The sequence below is a fragment of the Ovis aries genome, chromosome 20 (assembly GCF_016772045.2).
Source record: "Ovis aries strain OAR_USU_Benz2616 breed Rambouillet chromosome 20, ARS-UI_Ramb_v3.0, whole genome shotgun sequence".
NCBI classification, from domain to species: Eukaryota; Metazoa; Chordata; class Mammalia; order Artiodactyla; family Bovidae; genus Ovis; species Ovis aries.
This window is the reverse complement of record NC_056073.1, coordinates 34,406,778-34,422,508: the sequence shown is the minus strand read 5'-3', so window position 1 is coordinate 34,422,508 and position 15,731 is coordinate 34,406,778.

Below are 15,731 nucleotides of genomic sequence, written 5' to 3'. Positions count from 1 at the left end.
TGAAGAGGCTTCATCCTTATAACTCTATCACCTCACAAAGGCACCACCTAGGGTTACCATAACCATGAGAATCAAGGTTTCATCATATGAAATTTCTGGGGGACACAAAGGCTGAGACCATAGCAGATACAAAGGTGATCTGGCTCATCCTCCTCCAGGGGCTGTCGTCACCCACACTCCACTGCACCCTCATTTCCTGCATCACCTTGCAGCCATTCCACACATTCCATCACTCTGGGTTTCACAAGTCCAGGTCAGTCAAGTGTCAGCTCCATCTCATATTCAGCCTATTCAGTGTTTCCCTCTCCCCTGCTGAGGCCCAGGGGACCTACCAGGAAGTGCAGATGTGTCCATTTCTGCAAGGTTCCTTCTCTCTCCCTCTCTGGATCTTCATTCCTGGGGCCATGTTGGAACAGGGTAGATGGTAACAAGATGGGAAAGTTCTGACATCACTGACTTGCATGGTGCTGTTGTAGCCTTCTCTTGGTCCAGATGGACTGATCTGAAATTCCACCTGACTGACAAGTGTTTCTCTTGAGGGGTTATCCTTGTGATTCTCCAGGACATTCACAAGTTGGGGACCCTCAAATTCATAGTTTCCTTTAATCAGGGGAAATGTTCTGGAACCCACAGCTCCCCACCTGCAGTTGTCACCAGAGCCTGTTTCCCTCACTCTGCAAGCACCATCTGGAGAAAATTAAGCAGCCCACAGTGAGCTGCCTACTAGCTGACCCACAGGAAACCTATGTATCATAAACGCTCTGAACACTTGAATGGCAGAAATACTGGTGTGCATCTGTCCACCACCTGGGGCCTCTGGATAACTGTCCAACTGGTCACATAGACACAGAGTAGATGTAGATCACAAAGCCCGATTTAAATACCCATTTACGGCTGAGTAATACTCCATTGTGTGTATACTATCATGTAAGAATTGAATCGCCAGTCTATGTCTGATGCAGGATGCAGCATGCTTGGGGCTGGTGCATGGGGATGACCCAGAGAGATGTTATGGGGAGGGAGGTGGGAGGGGGGTTCATGTTTGGGAACGCATGTGAGAATTAAAGATATTAAAATTTTAAAAATGAAAAAAAATAAAAAAATTAAAAAAAAATACCCATTTATCTGAGATGTAAGATACCATTCTCTCTTCCTTTTAGAACAACGATCCTTGTCAGTAATTATATGGCCTTACCTACAAGCTCTAGTAGGTCCCTGAATTATAAAATCCTCCAAATAGAGGATTTGGTCTCTACTGAGAGTGGATCAATGTGACTGGATTAGGGTTGCTCAGCTTGTTCAACAGCCTCCAAACAACCTGGGATGAGGGCCAGTCTCTTGACTGGCTCTGCTAAGAAGTCAGTGGTGTTGCTGGGCTGGTTTTGCAGCATCTTTAGGGCTCTAGCAGTAATTCTTGGTAAACAGAAAATGGGAAATCAGAAGGTGGAAGGGAAAGGGGGATGAATAAGAGAGAAGGAAGCGAAAGACAGAAGGAAGGAAAAGCAGCAAAGGGAAAGTGAGTCAAGGACTTGGGTAGTGAAAGATGAAATGCTGTTAGAACACTTTATTTTTAAGGACCCAAATATATATGCTTTTTAAAATATCCTAAAAACAGACTGGGTTCCAAATAAGAAAAGGAGTACGTCAAGGCTGTATATTGTCAACCCGCTTATTTAACTTTTATGCAGTGTACATCATGAGAAACACTGGGCTGAAAGAAGCACAAGCTGGAATCAAGATTGCTGGTAGAAATATCAATAACCTCAGATATGCAGATGACACCACCCTTATGGCAGAAAGTGAAGAGGAACTAAAAGCCTCTTGATGAAAGTGAAAGGAGAGTGAAAAAGTTGGCTTAAAGCTCAACATTCAGAAAACGAAGATCATGGCATCGGGTCGCGTCACTTCATGGGAAATAGACAGGGAAACAGTGGAAACAGTGTCAGATTTTATTTTTTGGGGCTCCAAAATCACTGCAGAGGGTGATTGCAGCCATGAAATGAAAAGATGCTTACTCCTTGGAAGAAAAGTTATGACCAATGTAGATAGCATATTCAAAAGCAGAGACATTACTTTGCCAACAAAGGTTCGTCTAGTCAAGGCTATGGTTTTTCCAGTAGTCGTGTACGGATGTGAGAGTTGGACGGTGAAGAAAGCTTATTTCCAAAGAATTGATGCTTTTGAACTGTGATGTTGGAGAAGACGCCCGAGAGTACCTTGGACTGCAAGGTGATCCAACCAGTCCATTCTAAAGGAGATCAGTCCTGGGTGATTTTTGGAAGGAATGATGCTAAAGCTGAAACTCCAGGACTTTGGCCACCTCATGCAAAGAGCTGACTCATTGGAAAAGACCCTGATGCTGGGAGGGATTGGGGGAAGGAGGAGATGGGGACAACAGAGGATGAGATGGATGGATGGCATCCCAGACTCAATGGTGAGTTTGGGTGAACACTGGAATTTTGTGATGGACAGGGAGGCCTGGTGTGCTGCAATTCATGGGGTCGCAAAGAGTGGGATAAGACTAAGTGAACTGAAGGGCAAATATCTCATATTCCCTTTTACTTCAATTTTCTTTTCTCTCCTTTCTTTTCAGGGATTGTCCTTTATATTAGGAGTATTCTTTTGTTGTTACTGAAGGCCATAGTTCTATAGATGAACAACAATTCACAACTCTTCAGGGCAGAATCCATCCAAACTATTTTGTTACTTGCTTAACTTTCTTTCCTTCAATGTCTAGATATTTCTAGCAGAGAGGATGGTATTTATTAGAAGGAAAATTTGGCAATAAGAGAGACAATGCAGTTGGAGAAAACATGCATTTACCAACAGACCACACAAAGCTTCATGTATTTGTCTCATAAAATTTATTTCAAGCATAAATTTAGGACTTTAGATCAAGAACAGAGGTGGTGACATTGAGAGTGCTCTCCATGCTTGACTGACATATAAAGTGAATACTGTAGATTTCAGACAATACTGAACAGAGCCATAGATATTCTATAGAGTCAATCAGGGATAGCCAAAGCGGGGATATTTGGACAGGATTTAACAATCACTCCCTTACTATCCAGAAAGTATCCATTTCCCTCTCTTTTACAGATTTCCTTGTAAGATTACATTTGAAGAAATGGCTATGCTATATCAAGAATAGTAGCAGTGGTTAGTGAATGGTAACAAACAAATGAAGAACCTTTGAAGTTCACTGACCTTATAGATTAGTAAGTCACATGTCATGGATACAGTGAGCAATTAACTGAGGTTTAAAAAAGTCTCTATTGTCCAGAAGTAGGCCCTCATGTTGTGGAGAAGGAGAGGGTGATATAAACACACAAATTACTATATTGCATGTAGCATGAAGAAGAATAAGATGTTATGCCAACACGGTGCTACAGCAGATTGAAGTAAAACTAGGAGCCATCTGAATAGTCATAGGAGTGACACAACTAAGTTGGCTTTATGATGGAGTTTTGAAAGGTTGATGGGATATTGATGTGCAAAAAGAGTAAAACAGTATATCTGTCAATTCATTTAGGATTATCTTATGAAGTAACAATGTCTGACATCCTATATCAAGGCAACTGAGATATTAATATGTATATCATTGTAAGGTATCAGTGAATAATCCTGTCTGACAAAAACATAAAAAAAGTTCATTTCTTACCATGCATGTTGTATCTCTCATGATTATGCTCCCATGATATACTATATATACTATTGTAGGGTTAGAATGGAGAAATACTTGTATGGATTTTTATGCATTAGGGAGAATCATGCCAGTTTGGAGAGTTTGCCTTTACTCTACAAAGAAACAGGAAACCAAGAAAATTTAGTCCAAGAGAGTAGAATGTCCAGTTAGAAAAGAGAAACTTTAATGTGGATTGAGGAGTTGTGGCTGTTGGGGCTAGTAAAGGAAAAGAAAGAGACTAGAAAGAGCTGGGAACATTATGACACTAAAAATCGAAGAGGGCTCTGCCAAGTGAAAAGACTCTAAGGATTTGGGAGGTAAAGGAAATGAAATGGACCTGACCACATGCAAGGAACGAGGCAGACTTAAGAGTCAAAAAAGACATCCAACAGTATGGGACTAGTTGAGTCAATAAATGACTGAAAAGTCAGAGAGAAGGGAGGAGATAAGGTTTTATCCAAAAGCATCTGAGCTCTGTTTTTCTGTATTTCATCAACTTAGTCCCAGAAATCACCAAAAACTGTTAAGGTTCTGCAGCAAATGATAGAAATAAGTACTCTAAGGAGCCGCACAATTGCACTCATCTCACACGCTAGTAAAGTAATGCTCAAAATTCTCCAAGCCAAGCTTCAGCAATATGTGAACCATGAACTCCCTGATGTTGAAGCTGGTTTTAGAAAAGGCAGAGGAACCAGAGAGCAAATTGCCAACATCTGCTGGATCATCAAAAAAGCAAGAAAGTTCCAGAAAAACATCTATTTCTGCTTTAGTGACTATACCAAAGCCTTTGACTGTGCGGATCACAATAAACTGTGGAAAATTCTGAAAGAGATAGGATTACCAGACCACCTGACCTGCCTCTTGAGAAATCTGTATGCAGATCAGGAAGCAACAGTTAGAAGTGGACATGGAACAACAGACTGGTTCCAAATAGGAAAACGAGGACATCAAGGCTGTATATTGTCACCCTGCTTATTTAACTTACATGCAGAGTACATCATGAGAAACGCTGGACTGGAAGAAGCACAAGCTGGAATCAAGATTGCTGGGAGAAATATCAATAACCTCAGATATGCAGATGACACCACCCTTATGGCAGAAAGTGAAGAGGAATGAAAAAGCCTCTTGATGAAAGTGAAAGAGGAGAGTGAAAAAGTTGGCTTAAAGCTCAATGTTCGGAAAACGAAGATCATGACATCTGGTCCTATGACTTAATGGGAAATATATGGGGAAACAGTGGAAACAGTGTCAAACTTTATTTTTTTTGGGCTCCAAAATCACTGCAGATGGTGATTGCAGCCATGAAATTAAAAGACGCTTACTCCTTGGAAGGAAAATTATGACCAACCTAGATAGCATATTCAAAAGCAGATATATTACTTTACCACCAAAGGTCCGTCTAGTCAAGGCTTTGATTTTTCCAGTGGTCATGTATGGATGAGAGAGTTGGACTGTGAAGAAAGCTGAGCGCCAAGGAATTGATGCTTTTGAACTGTGGTGTTGGAGAAGACTCTTGAGAGTCCCTTGGACTGTAAGGAGATCCAAGCAGTCCATCCTAAAGGAGATCAGTCCTGGGTGTTCATTGGAAGAACTGATGCTGAAGCTGAAACTCCAATACTTTGGCCACTTCATGAGAAGATTTGACTCATTGGAAAAGACCCTGATGCTGGGAGGGATTGGGGGAAGGAGGAGATGGGGACGACAGAGGATGTGATGGCTGGCTGGAATCACGGACTCGATGGACATGAGTTTGGATAAATTCCAGGAGTTGGTGATGGACAGGGATACCTGGCGTGCTGCAGTTCATGGTGTTGCAAAGAGTAGACAAGACTGAGTGACTGAACTGAACTGAACTGAAGAAATCTTTTGAGTTCTCATCACAAGAAGAAAATTATAACTATTTCTAGTAACAGATGTTCACCAGACTTATTGTGGTGATCATTTTGCAATATACATCAAATAATTACGTTGTACACCTGAAACCAAAGTTTCATTATATGTCAATATTATCTATGTGTAATGATACCTGAAACTAAAATAGCATTATTTGTCAATGTGACCAATGTATAATGATCATATAATCATTATGTTATATACATAACACATATGCATACCTTCAGTAAAGTTCAGTCACTCAGTCATATCCAACTCTTTGAGACCCCATGGACTCAGCATCTTCACCATCTCCTGGAGCTTGCTCAAATCATGTCCATCAAGTCAGTGACACCATCCAACCATTTCATCCTCTGCCATCTCCTTTCCTTCTGCCTGCAATCTTTCCCACATCAGAGTCTTTTCCAATTAGTCAGTTCTTTGCATCAGATGGAAAAACTATTGGAGCTTCAGCTTCAGTATCAGTCCTTTCAATGAATATTCAGGGCTGATTTCCTTTAGTATTGACTGGTTTGATCTCCTTGCAGTCCAAGGGACTCTCAAGAATCTTCTCTAACACCTCAATTCAAAAGCATCAATTCCTCCTTACTCAGTTTTCTTATGGTCCAGCTCTCACATCCATACTGACTAATGGAAAAATCATAGCTTTGACTAGATAGAATTTTATTTATATATATAAACATATATGTATACACACCTATGTAAGAAACAGTTTTTGAAAAGGAATATAATTATATTTTGGATAAAGAAAACAGTTCAACTAGTATATATATATTTTCCAAATGTGCATTTTAGCTATCATGTTGGGTCTAAAACCTTATCTTCAAATGTAGTTTTATGTTTATGCTGATAAAAGATACAGAAACACATCTTAACCTTGTAACATTAACTGTAGAACAGCTTATTTATAATAGCTAATTAAAATCAAATAATTTTGAAACCTATAGCCTGCCCAGTACTCTGCTATTGGTCATTTAACCAATTGATCATTGACTTAATTCATCCCTGACTCAGATAGTCTTATAGGCGCTAAGTCTACATCAATAAACTAAGCAGGCAGACACTTATCCTCAGGGAACTGATATTCCAGCTGGTGGAAGACAGATAATCTGCAATAAACATGAATCCAAGTATATTATATTATATGTTAACAGGTGGTCTGTACTATGGGAAAAGAAATAGGAAAGCAGAGGACAGGGTTTAGGGAATGAAGGTGAAGAAAGGGAGGTGATTTAAAGAAAAACAACTTAGACCACACTGAGGGGAGCAAACATGCTCACTTGCATTCAAGATTCAAGTTTTCCCCTGTCCAGTCAGGTCTCTTGGTCTTCTACACAACTTCAAAAATATTTCCGTCTCTGAGGCTCTGTGCAAACTCATACCAACATGGATGTTCTGAACATTCTGCCTCTCTTCAGTTGAACTGGTTTCATAAAAACTTATTGGTAAACTCCCCCAAATTAAGTAACATTTTATGCAGCAAATTTTGATAATTTTCTGTTTCCTAAAGAACTAATCTCCAAAGTATTTTCCAGTTTTCAACACACTGTCAGTGACCTAATTATATTATGCAAAAATATTATATATGCATTGTTATTCTAATATATTATGACATTTAAAAATATACACAAAGTAGAAATTAAATGAAAGTGAGATAAAAATAAATAGAAATGGAATTGCTATCATTTTCTTCCCTAGGGGATGAAGACACTCATCTTTATGGCCATTGGCCTATGGATTTTGAATATGCACATATAATTATACCAGTAGTTTAACTATCATAATAAAGTAATTTCTTTTACATATAGCTTCAGTCAAAGTTCTCAGAATACCACAAGGGGCCAAGAATAAAATTATAAGTGAATAACTCTCTTCATATGCATATATAAAATTTTGTGAGCTCAATAAAGTGAACATCTTTAGTTCTTTTGTATATCATCAATTCATCTACTGGTAAATAATTCAAAGTCTACAATAGATTTCTTTTTTTCAGGGTTTAAATCTCAAATCCTAGTAAAAGCAGAGCAATGGCTTTGAAACAAACGGACTAGTGAAAAAGTTGGCTTAAAGCTCATCATTCAGAAAACTAAAATCATGGCATGCATTCCCATAATTTCATGGCAAATACGTGGGGAGACAGTGGCTGACTTTTTTCTGGGCTCTAAAATCAGTGCTGAAACTCCAGTACTTTGGCCACCTCATGCAAAGAGTTGACTCATTGGAAAAGACTCTGATGCTGGGAGCGACTGGGGGCAGGAGGAGAAGAGGACGACAGAGGATGAGATGGCTGGATGGTATCACTGACTCAATGAACGTGAGTCTGAGTGAACTCCAGGAGCTGGTGATGGACAGGGAGGCCTGGCGTGCTGTAATTCCTGGGGTCGCAAAGAGTCGGACACAACTGAGCAATTGAACTGAACTGAAGATCAGTGCAGATAGTGATTGCAGCCGTGAAATTAAAAGACGCTTAGTCCTTGGAAGGAAAGTTATGACCAACCTAGACAGCATATTAAAAAGCAATGACATTACTTTGTCAAAGAGTTCTGTCCCGTGATCATGTATGGATGTGAGAGTTGGACTATAAAGAAAGCTGAGTCAGCACCAAAGAAGTGAAGCTTTTGAACTGTGGTGTTGGAGAAGACTCTTGAGAGTCCCTTGGACTGCAAGGAGATCCAACCAGTCCATCCTAAAGGAGATAAGTCCTTGGTCTTCATTGGAAGGACTGATGTTGAAGCTGAAACTCCAATACTTTGGCCACCTGATGTAAAGAGCTGACTCATTTGAAAAGACCCTGATGCTGGTAAAGATTGAGGACAGGAGGAGAAAGGGACAACAGAGGATGAGATGGTTGGATGGGATCAATGACTCAATGGACATGGGGTTGGACTGCAGGAGTTGGTGATGGACAGGGAGGCCTGGCCTGCTGCAGTTCATGGGGCCACAGAGTTGGACATGCCTGAGCAACTGAACTGAACTGAACTGAAATGGCCTAGAAGAAAAAATAAATAAAATATCTTATGGATATCATTATATATGCATTTGTAAAGAAAACTAATGAAAAAATACAGAAGACTTACCATTTGCTGAACCAGAGAGTTTACTCACTTAGAGCTGAATATACACTCACCTAGAAAAAATACTTTCTCAGCTTCTGATGACTTCTAAAGAAAGGGACTCCATGACTTTCATTGCCAGCCTACACTGGAATCCTTTCCACTTCCCTCTTCCACTTCCCTCCAGGAAATCTCTTCCCTAGGTTACAAAACACACCTTGGGCTTCTGGTTCAGACAAGATGGTCTTGATCTCTTTGTGCCCACTCCTCTGTTCTGGAAATAAGAAAAGACTACTAAAGGAGACCCTTTATAGTTGGCAAGAAGAAGTTGAACTAGATTAGGGCCTGAAGAATGGAAGAACAACACCAGCAGCACCTAAGAGAAGACAAGCCAGGCCCAGCATTCCTGACCTTCAACCTAGTATCAGAAGGCAGCGTGAGTAGGGCTGTTCCTCCCAAGGATTAAATGTGAAGGAACACCAGGTGGTGCTTTAGTTGCTAAGCTGTACCTTACTCTTTATGACCCTATGGACTGTAGCCCACCAGGTTCCTCTGTCCATGGAATTCTCCAGCCAAGAATACGGATTCCCATCACCTCCTCCAGGGGATCTTCCCGACCCAGGGATTGAATCCGGGTCTTCACAAGGCAAGTGGATTTCTTACTGTCTGAGCTACCAGGAAAGCCCAAGAAATTCAATAATGGCATGGATATTTGGAAAATAAAAGGATAAAAACAGATGTCAATATTAGATAAAGTAGACCTTAGAGCAAAGAAAATATCTAATGACAAAGGAATACAAGGACATTACCTAAGGAAAAAAGAGTCAATCCAGCAGGAATACATAATAATCCTGGTGAGTCAGTGGAGAAAGAGATTAGTGGATTGATTTTTTCCTCTGACTACTTTCTTGATGAGAAGTGGCCAAGTTTTTCCACTGAAGCCCAGAGCTCTGGTCAGAGGCCCTTGCTTTTAGCTGCAGCTATGTACAAGACTCTTTAGAGACTGCAATATCCATTCTCTTCCTTTGCCCTGTTGGCCTAAAAGTGTTCATGCATCCATGTTCTGGCCTGTCTCAAAGAGTTTTGCTTTTCTTTTTAAGGTATCCTTAGCTCTGATACAGCTTCCAAATCTTTAATGTTCATCGTGTGCTTGTCACTCAGGCACGTCTGACTTTTTGTGATACCCATGGACTTTAGCCTATGAGGCTTCTCTGTCCAAAGGATTCTTCAGACAAGAATGCTAGAGTGGGTAACCATTCCCTTCTGAATGGATCTTCCCTGACCCAGGGGTGCAACCCAGGTCTCCCAAATTGCAGGCAGATTCTCTACCATTTGAGCCACCAGGGAAGCCAGTTTTCTTTATTTTCCTTACCTGTGTAAATTATCTCAATTTCTGACAATGATAGGGGTGGGTATGGAGCTGCTAGATAAAGATGGTCCCTCAAAGATGTAATGCTAAACTGCTTAAACAGGAAGGGGACATCTTTTCTCCTGACTCCAAAATCATAAATGCAAGAACATGTCACAGGTCATTTAAAAATAAGTGCTGAGAAATCAATGATTTAAGAATGAATTTTTAAAAGTGCGCAAACTTTAAGCTGTAAGATGATAAATAAGGTCTGAGGATCTAATGTGTAACATGGTGATTATGGTTTGTAATGTGTTATTGAAATTTGTGGGGCTCCCCAGGTGGTGTTAGTGGTAAAGAATCCTCCTGCCAGTGTAGGATGCATAAGAGATGTGGGTTGAATTCCTGGGTCAGGAAGATCCCCTGGAGGAGGGCATGGCAATCCACTCTATTAGTCTTTCCTGGAGGATCCCCATAGACAGAGGAGCCTGGCAGGCTATAAAGTCCATGGGGTCGCAAAGAGCTGGACATGACTGAAGTCACTTAGCACACATGCAGGAGAGGAAAATTTAAAAGTTCTCACCAAAAGATCTTGGAAGGTAAATATGTGAGGTGATATTAATAGATGTGTTAATTAAATCAATGAGGGAATCCATTAATTATGTATGCCTATTTAAATTGTCACATATACTTTAAACATCTCGCCATTTAATCTGGAAATTATATTCTAAAAAACTGAAAAAGGAGACAAACTAAGAATTTCAATGCTTTTTATATAATATTATAGATATTTCAGCCATTACTCTTGGTATGTAGAAGAGTTTTTTAAATTCCAGAAAATCACCAGTGGGATTCACTGGATAATCAGAAAAGGAAGAAATCTTGGACAATCTTCCCATATTAAGGATATATAAGTAAATCCAAGAGTGATTAAATCACTTATCTAAACTTAAAAAACTTGATGCAAAAGTAGCAATAGAAACCAGGTTTCCTAGGTTTAGGTGAATCTTTATCGAATTACCCAGCAAATGGAAATATCTCCTATGCTCCGCAAAACTTGATTCTTATTTCTTTCACAGACTGATCATATTCCACCTTGTATTCACTGTCCAGTTTGCATAAGTTTTACCAGGTAAATTGAATTCCTTGAACTTTCAATCCTGTCATGTTTGATCTTCTCACTCTATATTCTCACATATGGCTAAAGCTCTTTATAAATGCCATTCCTTCTCCATGGAAGGTCCTTGCTCTTTTACCTCATGACTTCCCCCACATCTTTAAGATCTCAGTAAAAACCACTTCCCCAAAGCAGCCTATTTTGATTCTGACAGAGCTCAGGTCTCCTTGTTATGTGGACATATGGCATTCTGTACTTTTCCCTCTTGACTCATGTCCCAACTGTGGTGCAACATTTAACTTTGAAATTTACCTCTGGTTTTTTTTTTTTTTTTTTTTAGTTTTTTATTTTTTAAATTTTAAAATCTTTAATTCTTACATGTTTGGGTACCTCTGTTTTTCTAAAATTTATGTCCTAATTTACAAAGTCCACATGTGTGCTCTTCACGTCTATCCATTCTTTGCATCCAGCAGGCTTTCCTTAGGTGTTTGTTCAATGAAACACTTTTATTCGTGCAGAGTAAAATTCCAATGAATTATTGATGCTGCTCTCACAGCATACAGTGAACTAAAACCATGGAGGACTTCTCTCCCCACCAAAACCTTTATATCCTTATTATTTGGACATAATTACAGAACTAGAACTGTGGGGGCTTCCCTTATGGCTCAGCTGGTGAACAATCTGCCCACAGTGTGGGAGGTCTGGGTTTGATCCCTGGGTTGGGACGAGTCCCTGGAGAAGGGAAGGGCTACCCACTCCAGTATTCTGGCCTGGAGAATTCCATGAACTGTATAGTCCATGGGGCCACAAAGAGTCGGACACGACTGACTGACTTTCACTTTCACAGAACTGTGGATGCATCAACTTTTGTTACCCTATTAGATGGAAAGCACTGGATGTTCAGTCTTTTATTCCACATACACTAGCCCTCACAGTTCATTTCCTAACATAATGTGATAATCTAATCACTGAGTAAAAGCCTGAATAGGGCAGAACTAGACACAGTGCCAGAGAAGGTGGCAGCATCCTACTCCAGTACTCTTGCTGGAAAATCCCCTGGACGGAGGAGCCTGGTAGGCCGTAGTCCACGGGATGATGAAGAGTTGGAAACCACTGTGCGACTTCAGTTTCACTTTTCACTTTCAGGCATTGGAGAAGGAAATGACAACCCAGTCCAGTATTTTTGCCTGGAGAATCCCAGGGACGGGGGAGCCTGGTGGGCTGTGGTCTGTGGGGTCACATAGAGTCAAACACGACTGAAGCGACTTAGTAGCAGCAGCAGCAGCAGAGACAGTGATCAGAACCTGCCACTTGAGTCTACTTTTTACCATAGGATTCTCAACTTCACTAAAGGAGTTCATTTTCTTAGCTGTACTCTCTGATCATGACAGATAAAAATACTTTAAGCAGAGCCTACAAATTAAATATTCTTACATTGTACACAAACACCTAATCTCTCTTTGAAGGTTCAAAAGAAATTCACTTCCTTGATGAATTGTTGCCTACCTTTCCTAGATGAAAGTGCCATCTCCCTCCTGATGGCTTCCTAATGTCATTCTCACCATTTTCATCTCACTCACCACTTTCTGACTTACATTATAGTTAATTATCTGAACAACATCAATTCCCACTCCTTTCATTCAGTTCCACTGGGGCTACAGGAGTATGCCAACTGCCCTGAAGTTACTATTTATTGAGTATCAAACATGGCGGAAACTGGACAGCCATTTGTTCTTTCTGAGGTAAATATTATAATTAAAAGCAAATACCCAGCCTCTGGTATTTTGGATGAATTGACAACGGGACAAAACCTTAACTGCTATTCCAGATAAAAGTTCCTTTAGTGTTAAATTTTTTCTTTTAGAGAGAGCCTCATTCTAGATAATGTTCAGGTAAATAGAAACGGGACTGATAATTAGAAAAAAAAAAACACTGTCGCAGGATACAAAAGTAGGCATATCACGCTTCTTCTGTATATTTCAAGACCCATTTTATTGGGAGCTGGCATCTCAGACAGTAAAGTAACTGTCTGCGGTATGGGAGAACTGGGTTCCATCCCTGGTCAGGAAGATCCCTGGAAGAGGGCATGTCAAACCACTCCAGTATGCTTGCCTAGAAAATCTCCATGGACAGCGGAGCCTGGCGGGCTGTAGTCCCAAGGGTAGTCAGTCCAGGGGGTTGTAAAGTGTTGGACACAACTCAGCAACTATGCACAGCAAACTTTTCAAGGTGACATCCTGACATTTAGAGACAGTTTCTTTCACTAGTGTGCTTAACTACAACTCCTGCTTTTCAATGGAAGATCAAAGATAAAAATAATATTCTATAACAGTCAAGTAATTATTTCTATCAAGGATTTTTTCTTAAAGCGAAGCTAGAGAAATACACTGTGGGATAGGGCAGATAATGAGAAGTATAAGAGATCCAAACAGGTAAGCTGCACAACCAATCGATAATTTTCTTTTCAGGAAAAAGAATAAAACCTCAGTTTGGAATCATGTTTTATACAGAGACTTGTATAATATTTGGAAATATAAAGGATTTTCTACTCTAATTTTCCTTTTCTGGGTGAGAAAACCAAGGCCTAGAGAAGTGAAGATAAGTTTCGAAGTCAAAGAGCAGTTATGTTAGGATTCTGATGAGAGCCCAGTGACAGGCCTTAGGGTCCAGTTTAGGCTGACAGGCTGGAGATTGGGGTACCAGTTAAGGGTGCTGTCTTCAGGCCGAATTGCTTTGATTTTGGGAAACCTCTATCTTTACACTTAAGGTCCTCAACTGATTGCATAAAATCCAGTCTATTGGTTTAAATGTTAATTACCTCTAAGAAAATATCTTCCCAAATGGGCATGTCAAGGAACTACAATTGGAAAGAAATGTACAATTCTATGGAGTATGTTATCATCTGCCAGTTTATTTGGAATTATTTATATCTATGTTACCTGTTCCACATTCATGACCTTGGAAGGGAAAAACAAGATTGACAATTTTTTTTTCCTGTTTAATCATATCCAGTGTTTTAGTGCATGCAGGCTGCTATTACAAAATGCGAGAGGCTGGGTGGTTTATATACCACGTTACTTATCACAGTTCTGGAGGCTAGAAGTCCAAGATCAGGGTGCCAACATAGTCAAATGAGTGAGGGCCTCTTCCAGGACATATTCTTAAATAAAAGGGATGAGCAAGTATTTCAGGCCTCTTTCACAAGAGCCCTAATCCCATTCATGTGGGCTCTGCCTCATGACCTAATCATTTTTCAATGGTCCTCCCTCCTAACATCATCACTTTGGGAATTAGATTTTCAACATATGAATTTTGGGAGATCACAAGCATTTAGAATGTGGCACCCAATGAGGAGACTTACTTGTCTAAGGTAGCTCAAAGCTTCATCCATACTGAATGCTCTGTGGTGCTGATAGGAAGCCAAGGACTAAGGAAGCTGAGTAAGGACCAGCAGCCCCATGTGGAGGGTCTGAGATGACAAACTCTTTGATGGATTTCCCAACAGTATATGAGTAAGTTGAGTCTTCCTTGGTTATCAGTAATTGAGCAATCCCCTCCCTCCTATATATGTTCCTATTTGAAATATGAGTTAATTACTGATTTCTTAGACAAAGTACCAGTTGAACAACATGGAAACATCACAGCTATGCATATGAAAAGAAGGGCCTTAGAGGGATGCAAATTTCATTATGGAAAGTCCTTAAGACTTCATTCACTTCAGACAGCAATTACAAGTTTGAGGATCTCCCAAGACCATTCTTGGGTTCCATAATCAGTTAGAACTCCAAGAGCTCACTGAAAGCTGTTATGCATGTGGTTATGGTTTATTCCAGATCTTTGATTTATTTTTAATTCATATTTTATTTTTCAGTTCAGTTCAGTCTCTCATTCATGTCTGACTCTTTGTGACCCCATGAACTGCAGCATGCCAGGCCTCCCTGTCTATCACCAACTCCTGGAATTTACCCAAACTCATGTCCATTGAGTCGGTGATGCCATCCAGCCATCTCATCCTCTGTCACCCTCTTCTCCTCCAGCCCCCAACCCCTCCCAGCATTAGGGTCTTTTCCAATGAGTCAACTCTTCGCATGAGGTGGCCAAAGTATTGGAGTTTCAGCTTTAGCATCAGTCCTTCCAATGAACACCCAAGACTGATCTCCTTTAGGATAGGCTGGTTGGACCTCCTTACAGTCCAAGGGACTCTCAAGAGTCTTCTCCAACACCACAGTTGAAAAACATCAATTCTTTGGCTTTCACTTTTCTTCACAGTCCAAATCTCACATCCATACATGACCACTGGAAAAAGCATAGCCTTGACTAGATGGAACTTTGGTGGCAAAGTAATATCTCTGCTTTTGAATATGCTATCTAGGTTGGGCATAACTTTCCTTCCAAGGAGTAAGCTTCTTTTAATTTCATGGCTGCAATCACCATCTGCAGTGATTTTGGAGCCCAAAGAAATAAAGTCTAACACTGTTTCCACTGTTTCCCATATATTTTCCATGAGGTGATGGGACCAGATGCCATAATTTTAGTTTTCTGAATTTTGAACTTAAGCCAACTTTTTCACTCCTCTCTTTCACTTTCATCAAGAAGCTTTTTAGTTCCTCTTCACTTTCTGCCATAAGAGTGGTG